Source organism: Convolutriloba macropyga, chromosome 7, assembly GCF_964194025.1.
Source record: "Convolutriloba macropyga chromosome 7, txConMacr16.3, whole genome shotgun sequence".
Taxonomy (NCBI): Eukaryota; Metazoa; Xenacoelomorpha; order Acoela; family Convolutidae; genus Convolutriloba; species Convolutriloba macropyga.
The window spans coordinates 31033217-31057042 of NC_134474.1; the positions used below are offsets into that span (position 1 = coordinate 31033217).

A 23826-nucleotide genomic window follows, 5' to 3' on the forward strand; every position below is an offset into this window, starting at 1 on the left:
GAGTGCTCCTGGCATTAGAGATAATTACAGTTAAAAAAATTGATGAAAAAACACCAAAATGTTGCCAAAAGGCAACATTATTTCCACACCACTTTGTTTCGCCGCTTTTAAAAACATAAATTGATAATTCAAATGTGCTCAAATCATCATTTAAGCGTGAGTTTGAAACCATGTGACGTAATTGAAAATAATGTGCGCAAAAATCAAAAATTGGGAGAAAGAAATTGTGCAATCAATTTTTACCTCTTTGACAGAATACTTGAAAAGTGAGAGAAAAAAAGGCTGCAATCAAAAATTAATCAGATCTGAATAACTTTTGATTATTGCCTTCTTTTGTCTCACGACCCACGTATTCTGTCGAAATGATAATAATTGACGAAATCTTTCTCCTAGTTCTTTGTTGTTGGGAGTTGGATTTTTTTCACAAAATTTGAACAATTTTTTTGAATTTTGCTGAATTTTTAGGCAATCTTTCACTTCCTACCTACACTCACTGCTATGAATCTAATCGGACTCGAGGTGAAAAATGAAAGTCTGTGCTCAAAAATTCAGATGAATGCATAAATTGTTCAAATTAAAAAACTTTAATTCCATTTGCAAGTGAAAATTCTATGCAAGTTAAAATTAACTGTTTTTTAAGGAATATTTAAAATATTCTACGCTTGAAGATTTTTCTAATTATAAAATTAAAATTTTATTCGTGAAACATATCGATGTTGCCTAGATTTTTATTCTACTCAGCAATTAACAGCTGATTATTCTGAGCGCCACCAGTAGGTGGGGGGGGGGGGGGGGGGGGGTCGTAACACTGATTGAAAAAGATTATTCTGCTGCATTAAGATACACTATTTTATGATCAATCAAAGCCACGAGTGAAAGAAGTATTGTTTCATACATTGACTTTTATGGAGTATATATATATCCAAATGAAAAACGAAAATTCAAATTCTGGTTGATAAGAGTTAAATATTAAATCCCAGGTTGATTTTCCAGACCCAATGAATCTCTTTGATCATGCTTTTGAACAGTTGACTCATACTTGACAAAATACTTTGGGTCGCAAACTAATATTGCAGTGTTAGTTTGCGACCCAAAGTATTTTGTCGCCAAGGAGAATAATCTAGACAATGGTCAACCAAAAGACTGATCAAAGAGTAAGGTTTGAAAGTGAGTTTTGAGTAATTCAAAAATTTCGGAATAGTTTAAAAATTCCGGAAAGTGGTCTCATCATAAATAGCAGCGATTAACAATCACCTGTTCGAAGCGTTTGCATTATTTTCGCAAGAAAGCATATGCAATTCTCATCCGAATTCGAACGGTTATCAAAAACCTCATATGATTACACGATTGTTAAGATGCTATCATAACGGGCAACTATGGAAAAAACAGCTCAGATCGCACGATTCGATTCCAAATAAAATATCGAAATTTGGTTCATTTCGAGTGTTATCTTGATACCGTAAAACTTGTCATGATTCAGAAAGTAAAGTTTTGAATAACTATAGCATAATGAATCGGATTGTCTGTTTGTAGGAATGGAAAGTTAAACTTAAGCTTTTTTCGGAAAAGAACCAAATTAATACTGACCTTGAATTATTCCCAACACAAAAGCGAATTCTAAATTTGAAACTGTACAAAGATAATAATGGTAAAGAAATTTAAACTGATGAGAATGGTTGAATAAGTAAATATTGATTCTGATAAAGATTATATCATGGATTGAACACCAAAATTCTCACCCACGTAATATTGGATTAGAAACCCAAATTAGGGGCCTAAGTTATCAAAGTCATGAATGACCTTCTGAAAACTTTTCCCAAAAAGGTATTTTTCTCACAAAGATTCGGAACATTTGGTAAAAATAGGACTAAACTATCATAACCAAACATAGATTAGCAGTATATATACGGCTCAATTTTAGCCAATTTTTGTAACCAAAATCAGTCTGAAAATAGTTATATTGTCGTGATAATCGAAATTTCGGAGTGAGTTAACAGATCTCTGTCGTGATACTGAACTTGCAATAATTGTTGAATCTAGTATACCCTGGTAATTATACTTTTCGTTAATTTAACTTAGCAAATTTTCAACTACTTTCTCTTTTTGGAACTTTTCTTATAATTTAGTAGAGTTTAAACTGGTATCTAGTAGATATTTGTTAAACACTTTGATACGTGGCACTCATAGGCATTTGTAACTAGTTGTTTTGAAGGAACCATAGTCTTGTAATAATTAGGACTGGGTAAAACTTAATCGTTTCTTCCGGTTTTCTGTTAATCAAAAGCGTACTTGTACAACTTTAGTAACTTCACAATACATCTCTAAGGATCTGAAATCATACTCAATCTAGCTTCAATTTATTGGATTTAAATTAAGTTTGGTGACTAGTGAAGTAGTGATCAACCAATCAATAATTAGGTTAAGTTAGGTTAACGGACTGGAGGACAGCATCGAGTCCAGGACAACATCAAGACGATTGATTTCTCAGATTATTAATCGGCCAAGCTCCTTCCAGCCACTCTGAGGGTAGGCCTGCCTGCTCGTAGAAGACTTGGCAAGTTAAGTTAACCCATGTAGTATGGAATGGTGAACCAAGTAGACAATTAAAAAGGTCTGCAGTAACCTGAAGTACCTGATGGGCAATGTCTTAACGTTCTATCAAGTTGGTTAATACTCGTCTGGTTGGGTTGTGGAGTGAACACCGACGAGCTCTTCACGTCATCTACTATTTATTTTAAGAATATTGGTTGATCGATTAATTAGAAACTGAATTGAGGACCTGGTATAATTCTCAATCTTAGAGTCACCAATTTATTTCATTTTGTAAAGCATTTCTTAGAAGCTAAAATATCATATAACATAGAAGGGCATTACCAACCTATTTTAATAACATTATTATTAGCAATAGACTACAGTTCTATAGCGCCTGAAAATACTTTCTTTAGGACTTGAACGGAGGGCCTGGTATAACCCTTCAGTCTAGTTAAGAGTAGTAGGTTTTTTTTGTGAAGTTACTATCCAGTCCAGTAGTTTTCTCTAAGATAGATTCTAGGAACAATTGTGGAAATGTGAATAGGGTAAAACTTCCACCCTAAATATTCAGATTCTATATTGGCGACCACAGAGGGATTCTTCTGATTAGAAGGCGGTTTTGCATTTAAAAAAAAACAAAAATTTAGAATTTTAGAGAACCGATGAATTAGATCTTTGGAATACGTTCCAAAGGTAAAACAACTATATTTTTTTGTGTCATTTGGTTTTGCATCGAAAATTATTTCAATTACCAAAAATGAACAACGCACCAAACAACCAGCAACAGCAACAACAGAACCAGCCGAACAATCAGCAGCAAATAGTCGTAGCACCACCCCTTCTCACACCCCTCCGATACCCCAGCCGCGACTTCAAGAGTTTCGAAAGATGGGTTCGACGCTTCAAATCCATGTCAAATGCCAATAATTGGGATGACCAGAGACAACGCGAGGTCCTGCCCACGTGTTTGAACAGTTATGCGTTAGATGAGTAATACAATCTCCCCAATCATTACTTTCAACAAGTGCAAGGACAATCAGCCCCGACCATAGCGAGAGTTCTGAACGCTCTTAACAACAGAATCGGCGACTTTCCCAACGCAAGGAGTGCACGCACCGAATTCAAAAATCTTCAACAATTGGAATCAGAGTCAATCCAAGAGTTCTCAAGGCGAGTTCGTAAGTTAGGAGAGGCAGCCAATGCTCATCTTGATGTTGCGGGACGACAGGAAGCTAACAAAGATGCCTTTGTGGACGGACTGTTGGACAGCGAAATCAGATACACACTCCTGAAGGAAGAACCGGGAAGCTTCAATGCAGCTCCACAACGGGCCATTGCTCTAGACGCCATCAGTAAAGCGGAATCCAGTCGACTGCGAGGACGAAGAAACGGACATGTGAGATGGACAAAGGGTGAACAGGATCATGATGAGTCAGTAGCATCTGACTTTAGAGCACTCAACACCAGTCTGTCATCGGGTTTCAATCAAATGATCGAGTTTCAGACCAGAAGCTTCAATAAGATGCTAGAGCAGCAAGAGCGACATACACAAATCATGGAGAAGATTCTTGAGACCCAAACAAGATTTCTATCCGAATCAAGTGAACCCAGATTTCAGAGTAGAATCCGGGAAGACCGGAAGTCTTTCGACCCCGAACGTCTGAGATGCAGTGCTATAATTGCCGCGAGTTTGGGCACTTGTCCAATCAGTGCCCACAGAAAGGAACAATTCAACCTGGTTTACCCGCAAACATGGACACCGATAGACAACCAATCGTAAAAAGCATTTTACAGAGAGCGAACCCAGAACAAGTGAGCAATATCAACAAAGTTCAAGCCGAAGCAGTCTTTGGACCTACAGTCTACGTGATGGTTGATCTTGACGGACATAAACACAAAGCGTTAGTGGATACTGGGAGCAATGTGAACATTCTATCAGAAAAAGCTTACTCACAGTACGAACAGCGTTCCAAACTAAGACTTTCCAAGAACAAGTTCTTTCGGCCACCACTGATCCTTTCGAAATACTTGGCGTTTTTACTGGCGAAATAACGTTCGACACCGGGGTTAAAGTGAAAGCCGATCTCCTGGTGACGCCAAACACAGACGTGCCTTTGATACTTGGAACCCAGGTGATGGAGGAGAATAAAGTATCAATCGACTTCCATTCTAAGCAGCTCATGATGGAGAAAGAAAGCAATGTTGTAAATTTGCAATTTGCCTATAAACCTGAAGTCCCCAGGCACGTACATCTTTGTGAGACGGAAACAGAATCTGGTCTTGATCAAATTGAAACAACGGAAGAAACACAGCACAGGGCAACTGCAGAAACAAACCTAACCCTATCATGCGATGAAGAGTTGGAACAGATTTGTTCTTTAGCAATTCCAGACAGAAACCAACGAACAGACGACAGAAGAACACTGCTACGAGAGTTCAGAGATGTGTTTGCAATGAACGACAACGAACTTGGACAGACACACTTGGTTCAGCATGAAATTGACACAGGTGATACGCTGCCCATCAAGCTTGTACCCCATAGACTTGCACCTGGAAAGATCACTGTGGTTAAGAAGGAGATTAAGGACATGTTGGCACGAAACATTATCCGACCATCAAACAGCCCGTACAGTGCACCAATCGTTCTCGTTACCAAAAAGGATGGGAGCAATCGAATGTGCACAGACTTCAGACGACTAAACGAAGTAACAAAGAAAGACGCTTTTCCCCTTCCGCGAATTGACCAGATACTGGATCATCTTCACGGAGCAACGATTTTCTCAAGCCTCGACCTAGCCTCTGGATATTGGCAGGTCCCATTAGCTGAGAGTGCTATACCAAAAACTGCGTTCGTCACTCCCGATGGTGGACACTATGAGTACCTCAGAATTCCATTTGGACTTTGCAATGCACCGGGAACCTTCCAGCGACTTACGACAAGCATCTTCAATGGATATCTCTTCTCTTTCGTCCTCATCTTCTTGGACGACGTTCTGGTGTTTAGTAGGAATGTGGAGGAACACGAAAAACACATGCGCCTCGTTTTTCACGCTCTTCGCCAGGCCAATCTTGAACTCAAACCCAAGAAATGCCGCCTCTTTCAAGAATCCGTAACCTATCTGGGATACAAACTGAGCCCAGAGGGAATTGCACCCGATGAAAACAAACGCGTTGCAGTACGGGACTGGAAACGACCAGAAAACGTTACCGAAGTGAGGTCTTTTATTGGATTTTGCAGTTACTACAGACGGTTCATCAAAGACTTCGCTGGGATAGAGAAACCTCTTCACCAGATAACAAAAAAGAACAGCCGTTTCACTTGGAACCCTGAATGCCATAATGCGTTCGAAAAACTGAAAGCGGCTTTGATTGATAGCTCAGTACTCAAGCATCCGGACTACATTTCTCCTTTTATTGTGGACACGGATGCAAGTGACAACAGTCTTGGGGCAGTACTCTCGAATATTGTCGATGGAGTAGAATACCCAGTGGCTTTCGCAAGCAGAGTTTTGACCCCAGCAGAATGTCGTTACTCAACAACAAAATAAGAAGCATTAGCAGTCATTCAGGCGATGAAATGGTTCAAGCCTTACATTTGGGGAACTCAATTTGTGCTCAGAACAGATCATGCATCGCTACAGTGGTTATTTAGACAAAACAATGACGAGATGATATTCAGGATGCTACAAAGACCGCAAGAGTTTGATTTTCAAGTAGTACATAGACCAGGAGACAAGCACGGGAATGCAGATGGACTGTCAAGACAGTGCAGCATCACACCTGAGCAAACTGAAGCTGAGAGACTGGATATGTTTGGAAGTTGCCCATCAACTAACTCTTTGGAAGACGCCCTCGGAAGAATTAATTTAGTTACAGCAGAGGACACGAACGAACCAATGAGTATCCAATTTCAAGAAGACGTAAACTCACTTAGACTGGCTCAAAGAAACGATCCCTGCTTACGTCTCATCCTGCAATGGGCAAACGCTGAGAAACATCCAGACCAAAATCCGCTGAGAGACTTAAAAATCAATAAGGCAAACGCAATAGCACAAGGAGAAGATGCAGTAGCGATCTGGGGCCTTTGGGACCAGATGGAACTGTCTGATGGCGTGCTGTACAGGAAGTGGCATGTAGAAGGAAGCAATACAACACAAAAACAACTTGTAGTACCGCAGGGACTCAGAGAGACAGTCTTGGAACAACTTCACGATTCAAAACTCAGTGGAGGCCATTTTGCTTTTCAAAAAACCTTGGATAGGGCAAGACACAGGTTTTGGTGGCCCAATATGAGAAAAGACATTGAACAAAAATGTGAGAACTGCACCCTGTGTCAAGCACGAAGTACCGCTGGAAAGAAAAGAATAGCCCCTCTCCAGACCATCAACGTTGGGATCCGATTCAGCAAAGTGGCAGCAGATATCCTAGGTCCGGTTACCCGAGCGAAGACAAGCGGTGCAAAATACATACTCGTGTTGACGGACTATTTCACAAAATACGTGGTTTGCGTTCCCTTAGAAAGAACTACGGCCGAAGATGTTGCTAGAACAATTGTGGAGAAATGGGTTTTGACGTTTGGAGCACCTGATTGCCTACACACCAACCAAGGATCAAACTTCTGCAGCGAACTGCTACTAGAAGGGTGCAAAATTTTTGGAATAGAGAAGACAAGAACATCTCCATATCACCCGCAGGGAAATGGTATGGTAGAACGTCACAACAGAGTTGTTGCGGATGTTATTTCCAAATATTGCGCAAACAATCCAAGTAGCTGGGATCAAATGATTCCCTATCTCAACTTCGTCTAAAATACGACCGTACACAAAACAACAGGACAGACTCCATTCTCCCTTGTGTTTGGACAAGAATGCAAATACCCGATTGACCTGCTACTCCCGAAAGCACCTGGTCACGAAATTGCCAAATACGAATTCGCAAGATGGCTCAACGAGCAATTCAGAGAAGCACATATGAATGCTAGAGAGACACTTGGTTACAAGCAAGAAAGACAGAAAGATATGTATCAGAAAAACGTTTTTGGAGAGGAATTGAAGCCGGGAGAGAGAGTCTGGCTTTTTGCACCCCACAAAGCGAAATCAAAGAAATTCTTCCTTCCGTGGGACGGACCGTACAACATCATTGAGAAGACGTCAGAGGTCAATTACAAAATTTCAAAGGATGCGAATGCAAAGAAATGGCAGACAGTTCACTACAATCGATTGAAGCCTGTGAAGGAGGAAGACGATTTACCCAGTATGGAAACGAGATCATCACATTAGGAGGAATGGCCCAGCCGCCAGAATACAAATGACCAGGAAGTTCCCATTGAAGTAAACAATCAAACTTTCACTCCAGAAGTTATATCAAAACGACCCAAACAAGAGAGTCCCTTCAAATGGATGGACGAAGATGAAGATTTTTTCTACGATCTCTTTGCAGAGCGAGAACATTCAACTAAAAGGCCCACTAAGACTAACATAGGAGCAGAACCGAACACTCCGGAACAAGCAACAACCCAAGAGAACCAGACTTCTTTTGTAACCCCAGCCAAAGAGATTGACTCTACCCCACTGCCCCAACGACCACACAAGCCAAAAAATGTCTTGAAGGACCTCAGTGAAATACAGTCAACACCTGCAAGCGCCAAAAGGGAAATGTGCAAACCAAAAACATTTGCAGAACTTTTGGGAACCAAAACTGACGAAACAGTAAACTCCATCGCTAACACCCGAGAAAGGCGCGCAGTGAAATACCCAAAACGATTCGGAATCGACGACGAATAAAAAAAATAATATATATATATATATATATATATATATATATATATATATACATATGTATATATGTCTTTAAAAAAAGAAAAACTTGATTAAGTTTCTCTATATAGCATTGCCTAAAAAAATGTAAAGATCAAAAGATGAGCCGAAATTTCTTTTAACGACGGGGGCAATCGTAAAACATATTTGAATAGCACCAAATTAAAAAAAAACTATCTTGCAAGTTACTTAAACAGCGGTATTATGAAAAGAACTAATTAGCTCGAATACATTTCAGGGAATTTGGGGGAATTTTTGTAGAATGTAGCACTCTTTCTAATACAGAAAAATTGCTATCTAGGTTTAGCGCAGTTATTAACCATAGTAGTGTTTAGATGTACAACTTTGTGATATTTATATTAATACTTGCGGTACGACAGCAAACAGCGGAGAGTGCACGAACTACTGCGCATGTTCTCTTCCAACCTCAAACTCCAGTTTCATTGGCTGACTCATATCTGATTGTGGATATCGCAGTCCCACTTCCAAAGCTGTTGAACGTGGTCTCCGACCAATTTATAAATTCTCTTCAAAACTTCAGCAATTGGAACAGAAAACATAGAAGAGCTCCCAGTTTTGCAACAACCCAGAAATAAGCGCACTATTACAGCACCACTTTGACGGAATAATCTCATCTATTCAGACAGAATACGAAAGAGCAGAGAAAGAAAGGACAAAGCTTGTCAAAGAAGTAGCATCGTTTGTAAACCAGACTATCACTCTTCAGCGACAGAGACAATCACCACTGCTGACGATCCCTTACTGGAAAAAGCAGGCTGCAGGCTACTCTCAATTTTTGGTCTGTGTGAAAGCTCCAAGCGAAAGATGGAACAACTGGAAGGACGGTTGCACTATTTGGAATCAAGAATGGTTCACCTGCACAACGAAGAAAAAGAGTCTATTCAGGTCATGGCCAGCAGTAGTTTGAAGCTTCATGAAGACACACGAAAAGTGCTAAACTATTCAAAGGATAACTTTGAGATTCTGCAAACAAGAATGGAGATGCTTCAAAAAACAATGGAAGAAATACAACAAGCCCAAGCCTGTGATCATCGAAGGTCTGACGTTTTTATGTATGCCTTTCGCGCCCAAAGTGCAATTAAAAACGTATCGTGGACTCTCAATGCTATGCACAGTGAGTTGCAATTACAAACACTATATTTGACGGAACAGAGAAACATGTTTATTACAAGCATTGGAGTGTTATCCAAAGGAACACTGCCAACCGCACTAGTACCCTACGAGGATTTACGGAAAATAATTACAACTCTGAAGCTGGGAGACAAAAAGTGTTCAATCCCATACGACCACTCAAGTTTACTTTACAGCCTGCTCTTAGTGAGAAATGTTTTTTCCAATCCACACGGACTGTTAATCACATTGGAGGTGCCAGTGTACAGTGGTGAACCAATCCACGATGCCTACAAAGCAATCCCTCTGCCGCAACCAATCAAGAACACAACAACGGCCGCAACTCTAAAATTAGAAAGGAGCTACTTGATCGTATCAAGGCGAGAAGAAAGCTATGAAAGCCGAAATGAAGAGTGAGGAATATCTGTCTTGTTGGGGGACACAATTGCTTAGACTTTGCACTAAGCCAGTAGCGTTAGTGAGCGCGCAAGATCAACTCTGCTTGACTTCACTCCTATACAATCACGAGGTGGCTGCTTTGAAGACTTGCACACGAGAAGTAACCGAATTGCCAATTTTACCGACAGCAATCTACCTTGGGAACTCTATGTACCTCCTCAACGCGGCAGACGATCAACAATTTCTTTATAACATATTGTACAGTGGGGGCAGAAAGTTTTCAAACCGTGTCCCAGCCTGTAAAAGTTGCCTAGTGCATCCCCCTGCAATGGAAAACTGGTTCACCCGCAGAATGGACTGGTCATGTTGTCTTCATGGTCTTAATGGTCCAGCATATTGTCTTCAACACAGTGGACTAATAACAACAATCACAACTCCCGAACTACTGGATACCGCTTTCGACATCCCGAGCATTCCAGCGGTCACTCATACAGATGAGAGTCGGAACTTGATCTTGCATAGGATCAGATCGGCACTCAAGGATGTCCCTACGCTTGATGTCACGCCTGAATTAGTCAGTGAGATGGTAGACAAAATCCATCAACAACTTTCTGACGAAAACAACTTCAAATCTTTTGGCCATGGGTCAACACTGCATACATTTAAAGAGCTGGCTGGTCTGCTTGGTTTCTCGTTATGGTGTCTTGCTTTTGTCCTTCTGGCTGTCTGGACAGGGAAGAAGCGTTACCAGTCCAAGAACACTACGAAACATATTCATAATTTGCCAAACGATGATCAATGAGATATCGGAACTGACATGCAGTTTGAAGAGAGATTAAACTTAGTTGAGAGAATGCGAAATGAGGAGACAAGCGCTGATTAAAAGAAAAAAGACTGTCGTACCAAAATATGGTGATGGTGCTTTTATATACCTATACTCTAATTTCACTTTATTGTACTATTCAGGAGAATAGTTTAGTCCGGATGGGTGGGATGTAGGAATGGAAAGTTAAACTTAAGCATTTTTCGGAAAAGAACCAAATTAATACTGACCTTGAATTATTCCCAACACAAAAGCGAATTCTAAATTTGAAACTGTACAAAGATAATAATGGTAAAGAAATTTAAACTGATGAGAATGGCTGAATAAGTAAATATTGATTCTGATAAAGATTATATCATGGATTGAACACCAAAATTCTCACCCACGTAATATTGGATTAGAAACCCAAATTAGGGGCCTAAGTTATCAAAGTCATGAATGACCTTCTGAAAACTTTTCCCAAAAAGGTATTTTTCTCACAAAGATTCGGAACATTTGGTAAAAATAGGACTAAACTATCATAACCAAACATAGATTAGCAGTATATATACGGCTCAATTTTAGCCAATTTTTGTAACCAAAATCAGTCTGAAAATAGTTATATTGTCGTGATAATCGAAATTTCGGAGTGAGTTAACAGATCTCTGTCGTGATACTGAACTTGTAATAATTGTTGAAACTAGTATACCCTGGTAATTATACTTTTCGTTAATTTAACTTAGCAAATTTTCAACTACTTTCTCTTTTTGGACCTTTTATAAATTAGTAGAGTTTAAACTGGTATCTAGTAGATATTTGTTAAACACTTTGATACGTGGCACTCATAGGCATTTGTAACTAGTTGTTTTGAAGGAACCATAGTCTTGTAATAGTTAGGACTGGGTAAAACTTAATCGTTTCTTCCGGTTTTCTTTTAATCAAAAGCGTACTTGTACAACTTTAGTAACTTTACAATACATCTCTAAGGATCTGAAATCATACTCAATCTAGCTTCAATTTATTGGATTTAAATTAGTTTGGTGACTATTAAAGTAGTGATCAACCAATCAATAATTAGGTTAAGTTAGGTTAACGGACTGGAGGACAGCACCGAGTCCAGGACAACATCAAGACGATTGATTTCTCAGAGTATTAATCGGCCAAGCTCCTTCCAGGAGACCGCATAGTGAAGCCACTCTGAGGGTAGGCCTGCCTGCTCGTAGAAGACTTGGCAAGTTAAGTTAACCCATGTAGTATGGAATGGTGAACCAAGTAGACAATTAAAAAGGTCTGCAGTAACCTGAAGTACCTGATGTCTTAACGTTCTATCAAGTTGGTTAATACTCGTCTGGTTGGGTTGTGGAGTGAACACCGACGAGCTCTTCACGTCATCTACTATTTATTTTAAGTATATTGGTTGATCGATTAATTAGAAACTGAATTGAGGACCTGGTATAATTCTCAATCTTAAAGTCACCAATTTATTTCATTTTGTAAAGCATTTCTTAGAAGCTAAAATATCATATAACATAGAAAAGCATTACCAACCTATTTTAATAACATTATTATTAGCAATTGACTACAGTTCTATAGCGCCTGAAAATTCTTTCTTTAGGACTTGAACGGAGGGCCTGGTATAACCCTTCAGTCTAGTTAAGAGTAGTAGGTTTTGTGAAGTTACTATCCAGTCCAGTAGTTTTCTCTAAGATAGATTTTAGGAACAATTGTGGAATTGTGAATAGGGTAAAACCTCCACCCTAAATATTCAGATTCTATATTACAGATTCTACATCCGAATTCGAACGGTTATCAAAAACCTCATATGATTACACAATTGTTAAGATGCTATCATAACGGGCAACTATGGAAAAAACAGCTCAGATCGCACGATTCGATTCCAAATAAAATATCGAAATTTGGTTCATTTCGAGTGTTATCTTGATACCGTAAAACTTGTCATGATTCAGAAAGTAAAGTTTTGAATAACTATAGCATAATGAATCGGATTGTCTGTTCATGCCCAGTTTTTGATCATTTAGTTCCACAACCTCAGCCCGGTTAAACAAATAAACCAAGTGAGCGAAAAACATTAATTTTTCTAGGGGAATTTACTAGCAACAATTTCAACACTTATGAAAATGAAGCAAGATTTGGATACCCGACCTAAAACTGTAGGTATTGAAAAGTTTTTTATTTTAAAAATTGACAATATGGCGTTTAACTTGGAAAAATCCCGAAAAGGAATGTTAATAATTCTCGCCGCACAAATAAACTACCTACTGTAAATCGCCAATAAAAAACCTAAACGTACGTATTAAGCTCCAGGAGATTGCGTATCTTTTGATTAAAGCCAGTAATCCACACAATTGTCAGCGAAAAAAATTTAATCAATAAATTGCATCCCTAATTTTGCTTCACAAAACCTAAAACTGCTTGCACATTTCTTAATCAAATAAGAAAAATGTTGATCTGACGAAACTACAAACTCGGGACTGAATAAAGGGAGGATCAGCGAATCCTGTACGAAAGTTAGCATCGACAATTGATACTGTCGTGAGCGTATAGCGTAGCTTTATTATTCAGGTAGGTGACTAGCGGTGCGAATGACTATAAGTTTAAGTCACACTTGTATTTTGATTTCTTGTTTCGATTACCCAGTTTTAAATTGTTATCTGATCATGCTTGGCATTTAGATTGAATTCATAGATTTAGACAAAATATACAAGGAGGCTCGTTAATGTGCGTTCGCACATAATGTTCCGACCCGCGGCACATAATGTTCCGACCTGCGCTTATCCGCATTTTTGACTTAAATGTCTTTTGAATTACATTTTTGACAAAGAGATGTTTGAGTTTAAAAAAAATCGTTACGCAACCAAACTAATAATTGAATTAAATAATGCCATGCAACGAGAATAATTGAATTAAATAATGAATAATTGATGATGAATAATTGAATTAAATAATGAATAATTGAAATAAATAATGCCATTAAATAATGCCATTACAACGAAATCTGCCATTAAAAAGACTATGAAAACAACAAGAACAACAACAACAGCAACAACCACAAAAAAGCAAAAACGAAAATTTCACGGCAAAAATTCAATACAATAATTTAAAAGCACCTAGTAACAACGTCAAATTACAATCAGAAAAAACGCTAACTACACAATTTTTTTCCTAATTACCCATCAGATGGGATTTTTCCTTAATGAGACAAGGTAACAGATCAACAAAAAGAAGAAATAATGAGGCGTAATTCAAAAATCAATCAACATTTCTTAAAACAAATAATTTCGAAAGTCCTTAAAATAACTAGCTTTTAACGAAATAATTCTCAATAAACTTAATAAAAAGTCACAATGAAACCAATAGGACTGTCTCCGGTTAGACTAAGCCATAGAAACGGACTAAAGATGCAGAAAAACTCAAAAAAATTACGAACAACAAATTACAAACGTTGAGAAAACACAATTTAGTAAAGCCATTAAAATTATTAGCTATTATCTTATCTTTATGTATCTTTATTTCAATTTCTATATACACTAATTAAGCTGAAATTATACTGAATTAATAAATAAATTCAATTAGTCCACAATTGAAAGTCATCAGGATCTTTTATGACGCAATTGTGCTAAAGGACGAGAAAAAAGAAACAAAAATACAGCACTCAAGTAACTTTTTACGAAAACGCATATTTTCCAAAGAAAACTTCAGTTACGTCATAATATCAGTAAAAATGTTATTTCTTGAAAAACAGGGAGTTTTATGGGACCTCTCAATGATGAGAATTAGTAATTATTTACGAAAGGAAAAACAATAACTGAATATTTTGAAAAATCCTTAATAATCTTAAAAATGTTTGAAATCATAACCTTTAAGACCACTCGCAACAAATTGACTGCATCAGGGTTCATCAGTCATTCAATCCTCAATTAAAAGTTTATGGGACTGTTCACATTTTTTACGGCTACTAAAGAATAAAAAACAGGAAAAAACAGCAAAAAGAATTGAGCGAGAAAAGGGTCGAAGCCATTGGAAATTGAACTTTTTCAGTAGAAACTTTTCTACTTTCAATTATTTTTTTAACAGCAATAGGATTCTTCAAACTAACAATTTAACACCAATAAATCAGAAAACATGAGCAAATACTTTATTTAACCACGAAATTTTTGAGAAAACCTGTAGTATCAAAGCCATTACATTCAACAGCTTTCAACGGAAGCTAATAAATACGCTAATTTAGGCCTTGATGAAACAACAAGGATGCTTGTCATTCATAAGCCATCAATAAGACATTACTACCATAAGTCCTTGACTATAAAAACAACGACAAATTTAGGCGAAATCCAATAATTATGTAGAAAAGTGCGAGAAGAAATTGTCAAAGCCATTTAAACCATAAGATTTTCTCTGAAACTTTTAGATATGATCTATTGAATGTCATCTCTGAGCCAATGAAACTATCAGTATTGGGAAAATGTGTTTAGATTCCAAAGGAACAAAAAATACAAAAAATATCCAAAAATTACAAAAAAAACGGAAATCAGTTTAAGATCGGTTAATTTCCAAACAAAAAAATTCGATAAATTAGTTTTAAAGTTTTAACAGCCATTGAAATCATTTTTTTCTATGAAATTTATTAAAAACGCTCAAATGAAGCGCATTTTTTGATTGGAGGACAAGAATATTTGTCATGCATAGGTAATCACTGTAAGTCTTATGACTATGGAAACAACAGCAAATACAACCAAAAACCAAAAATTCAGTTGACAAGTGCAAGAAAAAAATGTCGAAGCCAATTAAATCATAAGTTTTTATCTGAAAACTTTATTAATGAACCCCTAAACGTCTTCTTTAGGCCAATGGAGTTATCAATCACAGGATAATGCAATAAGATATCAAGAGGAACAAATAATGAGAAAATTTTTAATTTTTTTTTTACAAAATTTCTCAAATCTTGTGGCAATGAAATCATATAATAAACAGTTAGAAGATGATCCTAACCGGATTACTTTTAGTTGCACTAGAATAAAAGGGGCTCCTTACATTTTTGAGACTGACTTACAACTCAAAAAAATGAGTTTATGATTGGCAATTTTAAAGTCAATTTTAAAGTCTTAACAGCCATTAGTTGTCCATTGAAAGCTCTAGATAGGTTCAATTAATAATGATGACAAATACTATTGCACTTTTAGTTAACGAGATTGTGCCACAGGACTCCAGAAATTTATTAAAAGCTCAAAAAGAAAATCAAAATTCCATTTAAAATTTCAAAAACTCAGAGTCGAAGCCGAAAAAACACAAGCGATTACTTGAAGACACACTTTTTGTTAATTGGGCTTCGTTTGACTGACTGTAAATCAGGTTTGTCTGTAACAAAATTTAGCTATGAATTGTGACTGGTCTCTAGGTGATCGAAGAATACAAAAAAAAATTAAAAGTTTTATTTAAAAAGAGCTCTCAAGTAGAAGAGTTCGAATTTTTTGATAGTAAATATCCCTATGAGATCAGAACTAGTCTTTTTTATTGCCTTTCGTTTTATATGGAACTCAAAATTGATTCAATTTTGGCGTGAAATGTAATTTTGAATTAATATTTTAATTAAAAAAATCATAATTTTATAAAAAATTACTCTAAAAGTGAACAAAATCATGCCAAATATGCCGTGTTCTCACAAAATTTCAATCCTCGATATCTCCTCGAAACAAACAACGAAGTTCAAAATATCTTTATAGTTACGATTTTTACGCTGGACGAGCTTTTTAATGATATCACTCACATTTCTCTACGATGAATATATCGATCGGCCAAAATTGTCTGAACAAAAAAAACCCATTCGAGTATATAGTTCCTCTACCCACAAGTGGGGTCGGAACAATTACTGAAGTACCAAATCACAAATTAGTCTGAGAGAAACTCTCGGAGTGGGTTTTCAGACATTTTGTTCAACCTAAGAACACAAATTTTTTTAACAAGCAGGTTTGAACAAGAAGCACGAATACTTGACTGAGGAACTGCCCATATGACATAAGTCTAGAGGGCTGAACTGATAAGAGAAAAATATGACTCAAAATTAACTATTGATGACTAGAGGGCGCATGAAAAACGGATGATACAAAAATTTTTGATATGCCACTTTTCCTTTGTCTCAATGAAAAATGAGCTTTGTTTTTTTTTAATATCGGGCGACTTGGTGTTAGGACATTAGCTACAAAATGTACAGGTTATGCAAGTAGCAAATTATGAGTTTGTGAATAAATCAGTTGTCATGAAGTTACCAACAGTTTCATTATCAGTTCATTGTTATCCTTATTAGATGCGTACTTGGCTTCTACTGCTTTCAGTGCTCGTGAATCAATGTTGGGCAGAACATCTGTTCATCCCAACCGGGCGTTTTCGGGGGAGATTTTTCTAATGTCATATTGTGTTGGCTGTGTTGGATTTTGCTTCGCGAGCTGTATCTTTTCAACAAGCTTGTTCCGGGGGTGCGACGGGAGTGAATGAAGACATAGTGGGCTGCTGAATGCAAGATGATTGTGACAAAGATGTTCTGCTTTTTTGGTGGTGGGAGGATTTCGTAGTTTGATACTACAGATCCGTTTGAAGCCTCGCCTTGTTTATTGCGTTTAACTCGGCAAACCTTTTTGCTCTCCCTTTGTGTTGTTACATTTTGTTCTTCGTTTAACCTAGTCTAGTTGATAGCGCGGGTTTTGAAGGCCTTCAGATTTTTTTTGAGACAATCGAATGGACAGAAATTACACAATCCATGTTGTCTTCTGGAGCGGAACGATGCTTGATTTCTTTTCCTCCCTTCAGTTCGAGTGAAAGATTTCTCGCATATGTTTAACTATTTTGTCTTCTGTTCTTTTGCCAGTCGGTTTTTTCATCTTTTTTGGCAAATACGTAAAGCGTAGTACGTTTCTTCTCCTTGGTACCAGATTTGGCAAAATCAGATTTCCTAAAATTTAATACTAGCTTTCTAGGTTAGTTTATTGTAAAGTATATTCATTCTGATTGACAAGTGTAGCTCAAGGGGATATGACTTCCTACATCAACAGCAGGTCCTTTTTCGTTCGTTTAAGTTTTCTGATCGAACTTCAATTTTAGTGGTGATTCGCTTCTCAGAATTGGTGTATGCCAGTGCCCTCTGATTTGATAAGGCGCGATTTGCACAGCGGAGCGTTTCTCAAGTTGGTAGATAATTAGATTAATTAAGATCGTTAGATTAATTTGTTTTTCTTACTGCGGCTTTTATGCAGCCTAATCTCCTTGTAATTGTCTGTATAGCCTCTCATATAAGCCTATAATTCATCATTTTTTTTAAACATGTAAGTTACTCAGACTATAACCCTAAGGTTAGATATATACATGCTCTAAAATGTTAAATAAATTAATCAGCATTGTTATTAATATAATAATCTTCAAATTGTGGCTGTTCGTTTTCATAGGTAAAAATAAGATTTGAAGGCTCCTATTTGTTTATTAACGGGTACTTTCTTGTGTTGATCGAGCAAAAACTCGGTTAAAACATTTTTAAAGCAAGTTTTACTGTAAAAAATTCTTATTGAAGAGGGCAATTTGTTCCATTTTTGAACGCTTAAAGATTTAAAGATAAGATTAAAGATTTGTTACTCCACTTTGTTTTCGTTTTCTTTTTCATAATAAATTGACTTGTTCTCTTGTTCTGTCTGGGGTTATGGCGACTAGTAAACAGTTTAAAATTTTTGGATGTTTCCTATTGTCTTACATCTGTTTGTAGCTTCATTAGGCTAACTTTTGTGATAAACAATTCGGCTGGCAAGATAGGTCTTCAATGAGAAGATCAATGGAGTGGTCAAATTTTTGACGAAATTAACAAACTTTTATTCCCCAGTTAATTTGGCTGTTTATGCAGTTTATGTTTTTCACTGTAAGAGTTTGAAAGAATATTCCACTGAAAGAAAGATGAGAGAGTACAACTGACTTGAAAACATTTGAATCAATTTGTACTCCCAGATAACGACATGCATGATCTGGTTTGATAATTTCACCTTTATAAGAAAATTCTGGATCCGAATTAGTATGATGGTTTTATCGGCATTTAAAGTAAGTTGATTCTCTGTCAGGCATTTGTATGTTTGTTCTAATATTTTTTCATTTTTTTGGGGAATATTTTCATTACGTTCAAATTTGACGATCATCATGGTGATAAATTGTTGGCATGTCAAAAAATTCAGTTTTATTTTGTTCACAGAGTGGTAGGATTTGCTTACAAAATCTTGCCTGAAGTCATAAGTTAGCTATAGCTATAGTCTATACAGAATTTCGTTCAGGTATTAAAATCTAAGCTCTTTTTTGAACTTTTTTGTACCTGAAAAGTTAACTCAGTAAAAATCACATTAGTTGTAAGATTTGTCCCGTGCAATAGATTACAAGAATTTTCAAAATCTTGGTGAGAACAATAAGGCAATAATCGACCAATTTGTGATAATTGTCAAAACGTTGATTATTACTCTGATTTTTTCTCAGGAAACGGCTGGCTTGATTGCATTGACTAGAGTGATACTAAAACCAGATGGCTCGTGTTACACAACATACTTCTCAAGAACAACATACCTCTCAAGAATGCGAAAACAATCATAAAATTCCGTTGGAAAAAACTGATGGGTGGGTGTATCCGAATTCGTATGCCTTGAAAAAAATAATTGTTTTGTTTAAACCAACAAATCAGCCGTTTTTTGGCAAACCAAAACGATATATTATTTAGCATAATCTAAGGATAAGTGTTCTATCATTTGTAAGAAATAAACATAAACAAATTTTGCTAACACACACAGCCTACTTTACACCCACAAGCACAAACACACAATTAAAAACCCTGACATTAAGGAAAAATTTTCGTTTTGTCAAATGATTTTTACTCAAGTTTCATCACCGTTGAGTTAGTTTTTCTTTGTTTTTTCTTAGTTAGTAGACTTAAAAAGCATCAAAAGCTGTTATTTAACAACATACTTCAAAATGACACGTGTTGAACTTTTCCAAAAAATTTGCCATGTTTGATGTTTCATGAGCATAACAAAACAATCGTATTTTCAAAGAAGTGTTACCAAGCAACAAAAAAAGTTGATATTGGTTTGGACATACTTTCTATTTGTTGGGATTTTTGACGATTCTTGCACTCTGCCTCTGCTTGTGTTCAAAATTTAAATGCACTGACACTCTCAGACTAACTCCCTCTCTCTCTCTCTCTCTCTCTCTCTCTCTCTCTCTCTCTCTCTCTCTCTCTCTCTCTCTCTCTCTATCTTTCTCTCTCTCTCTCTCTATCTATCTCTCTCTCTCTCTCTCTCTCTATCTCTCTCTCTCCCCCTTTCTTTCTCTCTCTTGAGGAGAGCCATAACACAAACTTTCAACTACCACACACATACACATACATGCACTTAAAATAGTGCACGTAAACAAACACTCAAACACAGGCACACAAATACAAAGACCGAAAACAAAAAAAACATTTAAAAGTTTTTCTTTGGCAACTGATCTTTATTCATAGTTGGTCACCGTTCATTTAAGTGTTTGTTAGTCTTATCTGGAAAACAAGATATGAATTTCTTGAGGCGGTTGCATTGTCAATTGTAAAATTGACACAAAAACTTGAATTGAACTTTCTCGCATTTTCCACGTGAGAAAGCTGTCAATTTTGATGTTTCATGAGCGGAATTGGCTAAATTTTTTTAAGTTTTGCAGATGTGCTATGAACTAGATTTTATAAACACAATTCTATTTAACACAGCAGTTTGAAGCAAAAGAAAAAGAAACACCAAAACTAAAAGAAAATTTTCTTTTTTCATCTTTCAAAAAAATTCTTCTTTTCTCATATGAGTTTGCACTGAATGTCCCACAGAATGGGAATAATCAATTCGGGGGGAATGTTCAAAACAGAGAAAAGTGAAAAATAAATCTTCCTGTAACTTTCAAAAAATAATAACATTTGTATTAAACTTTTTCAACCTGGCCATCTGCAAGCTCTCTAACTCTCCAACTCTTTGGAGAAGTAAATTCGCCCAATCTGTGCTGACAATATAGGGAACGCAAATACAAATGTCAAAAGGTTTTCTATCTATACTTTTCACTAATTAGTTTGGTTTTTTTTTGATGTTCATCCCGCGAAACTTTTTCTCGCATACGCAGTTTTTGAAAATACTGATATGGTTAGTTGGGATGAAAAAAGAATTGTTTTACCAAAAAAAACTCTAAATTTTTGAAAAGGATACCTTTTCGCTTTAACTTTACCTTTTCGAATTTGATTTTTGCTATTTAATAAGCTTTTAATTGCCTGGAGTCTTACTTTCCCCAAAAAATCTGTTCGATATAGAAAAAAATTGTTCATCCAATATTTATTTGATGAGCAGAAAATAGAGAGAAGCGTCAGTTTTTTAAAATACATTTTTCAGAAAAAAAATAGCTGATTTTTTCTTCGTTTTATGTTTGCTTCAGGTAGCTTAATTCGTTAACCATTAATTTTCAGGGTTGAAACTGTGAAAACAATCAATTTGTTTTTATCTTACATTTGTTTTCCACAAAAGATCAGTTCGATATAGAAACAAATATGTTCATGCAATACTTTTTGATCGGTGGAAAATTGAGAGACGCATAAATTCTTTCAAATTTACCTTTTCAGAAAAAAAATTACTGATTTTTCTTTGTTTTGAGTTTTGGTGAGGTAGTTTCATTCGTTTATTTTTTGGGTTGAAACTGTACAGATAAAATCAAAACTCGTGACAATCAGATCACAATTCACCCTAACTAAATTTACTAAAAATTTCTGAGTTTGTTTTTAAATTTCAACATGATCTGCCCCCCTCTCGCGAGTTTTTTTCCTACGAAAATTGAATGTGTTCCCCTTTTTTAAATTGCTGATATTTTTTGATAAATCAAAATCAGATCCGGAGGGCTACAAAATGGTGTTTTCTTTTTTCTCTACGATGCGTAGAAATTTGACTGAAGAAAAAAGCTAGCGTCGCATATATATCCCCTCCATTTTGAAAAAGTGTTGGGACAATTAAGTGGGATTTTGGTTACACCGAGTACCTTTCAAAAGAAGTGTACTACACAACATTTTTCTAAATGTGAAGGATCTGAATTGGAAGCAATTATAATGCAAGCATTAGAAAATAAACTTTGTCTCATGCATACAACTTTCCTATTGTTTGCATTTCAAATAACTAACCTTTTAATTTCAGTTCACGGTTGCTTTATCAGACTTTATGCATTGGTCCTCCATTGATGTTTTCACTTTAATTTTAATAATTTTTGTTATAACTAATAAATCAATAAATAATTCCGTGAAAGTGTATAAGTTTTTGAACAAATTAATCCAAAACATTTAAAGAATGATTTTGATGTCTTTTTTTTCCAAAAGATAAAATAAGAATGCTCACCAAAAACACGATTGAGTGAAAGTTTGTTGAATAGTGCTGTGTGGACGTTAGAAAAAAGCAATTCAGACTCTTAAAGATTCATCTTCAAAGTTCAATCAGCGCTATTAGTTGGTAAATTATCCCTCAAACTTTTATGTGGCAACGTATCACACGAAGACTTTGTATCAATCAAAGCCAAAAAAGCGTCACATGTTAGCTTTCTTTTCAAATATTGATCCCTTGCACCATTTAAGCAAAATAAATAAATAAATAAATAAATAAAGTAAACGGATAAATACGTCAATCTACACACAGTAATTTACATGACGTCTTTTGCCGTCATGAAATCTTTAGTTAATAAGTACTTCACGTCAATACAGTACACATGGACAGTCTACGATATTATAGCGTGGAATGGATATATAAGAACCACCTTTAAACCAACTTTAAAGAAGAACCTTTCTGTACACCACCTTTGTGGCTACTTTTTTAGGATCTTTTCTGCTAGCGCCCCACAGCCCTATATAGCCGTTAAATTTGCGCCCACACAAAATTTAAGTTTTCGCGAATTGTAAGAGCGATATTTGCATTTAATTTAAACAACAGTGTCTAGGTAGGTTGAGTGTGTGTGTGTGTGTGTGTGTGTTGTGTGTGTGTGTGTGTGTGTGTGTGTGTTTGTGTGTGTGTGTGTATGTTTCACTCGTCTGAGCAGGAACTTCTTGAGCTGTGGGTTCCCAGCTCTCTTAAGTCCCTCTGTCGCAGTTGTGGGTTCAGTTGCAGTAGTTGTTGTCGTTGGTAGCAAAAGTTGTAGTCTTAATCAGTGGGTGGCATGTCGCAGTCTGAATCATCTTGCTTGTTGGTTTCAGGAGACACTTTGAGGAGCTTGGGGAGTAGAACGGAGAGGTGGGGGTCTTGTCTGTCTTTGCATTCCTGGCTGAACTTGCTGAGGTAGAAGTCAGTGTACCGGGTAGCGTTGGAATAAATCACGGCATCAGCTACCATTTGGATGGCGGTTGTGAGGATTTCAGGGAGGTCTCTCACTGTGATGGGGCGGTTCGCTGGTCCTGGTATTTGCTGCATCCCTTGTAGCTGGCGGCGTGGTTTCCTCGGAAATTGGCGCACTTGGGGTTATCTATGGTGACAGTGCATTCGGCTACTTTGTGATGGCCTCCACATCTGATGCATCTAGCTGCTTGGGAGCCAGTGTTCGCCTTGTGACCAAAGCCTTTGCACCTATAGCACTGGATCACCACATCACGTCTGGGAGGAGGAGGAGAAGAGGGCTGGGCTTGTCTTGACTCCTCACATCGGTGATGGGTGAGTCCGATCATCAGGCCTCGCTCGATCAGAAGGGTCTTCGTGGTCTGGCATCTTGTGAAGGCTCGCACTAGCCGGGTTGGTGCTTGGGTGGCTCGGCTCCGGATTCGCACTAGGCTTATCTTCGCCGGGTAGGTTTTGTTGATTGCTGCCTTGACCTAGTCCAGGTTCTTGTCCAGCCCTACTCCAACTATCACAAAGCTATGGTCACTAGCATACTTGGCGCTTTGGGTCGAAGGCGAAGCTTCCGGACACGCGCTTTGGATAGCGGATAGGGCCTTCTTGAACAGGGTGTCGCTTGGCTTGGGCCTCTTTGCATCTGGAGTTGTAGTTGATTCTTGTTGCATCTTGGTGTTGGTTTGTAGTACGTCGAAGTGTCTAGGTAGATTGAAGCCACTTTTAGAATAGTTTCCTTGTAAATTTTTTTAAA

General features: G+C 37.0%; 1 protein-coding gene across 1 annotated transcript in view; it reads right to left on the reverse strand.

Annotated features, from left to right (window-relative positions):
- The window catches only part of LOC142342778 (transmembrane protein 65-like), a 205615-nt gene that overhangs the window by 175695 nt on the left and 6094 nt on the right, over positions 1-23826 (reverse strand). The window lies entirely within an intron of this gene.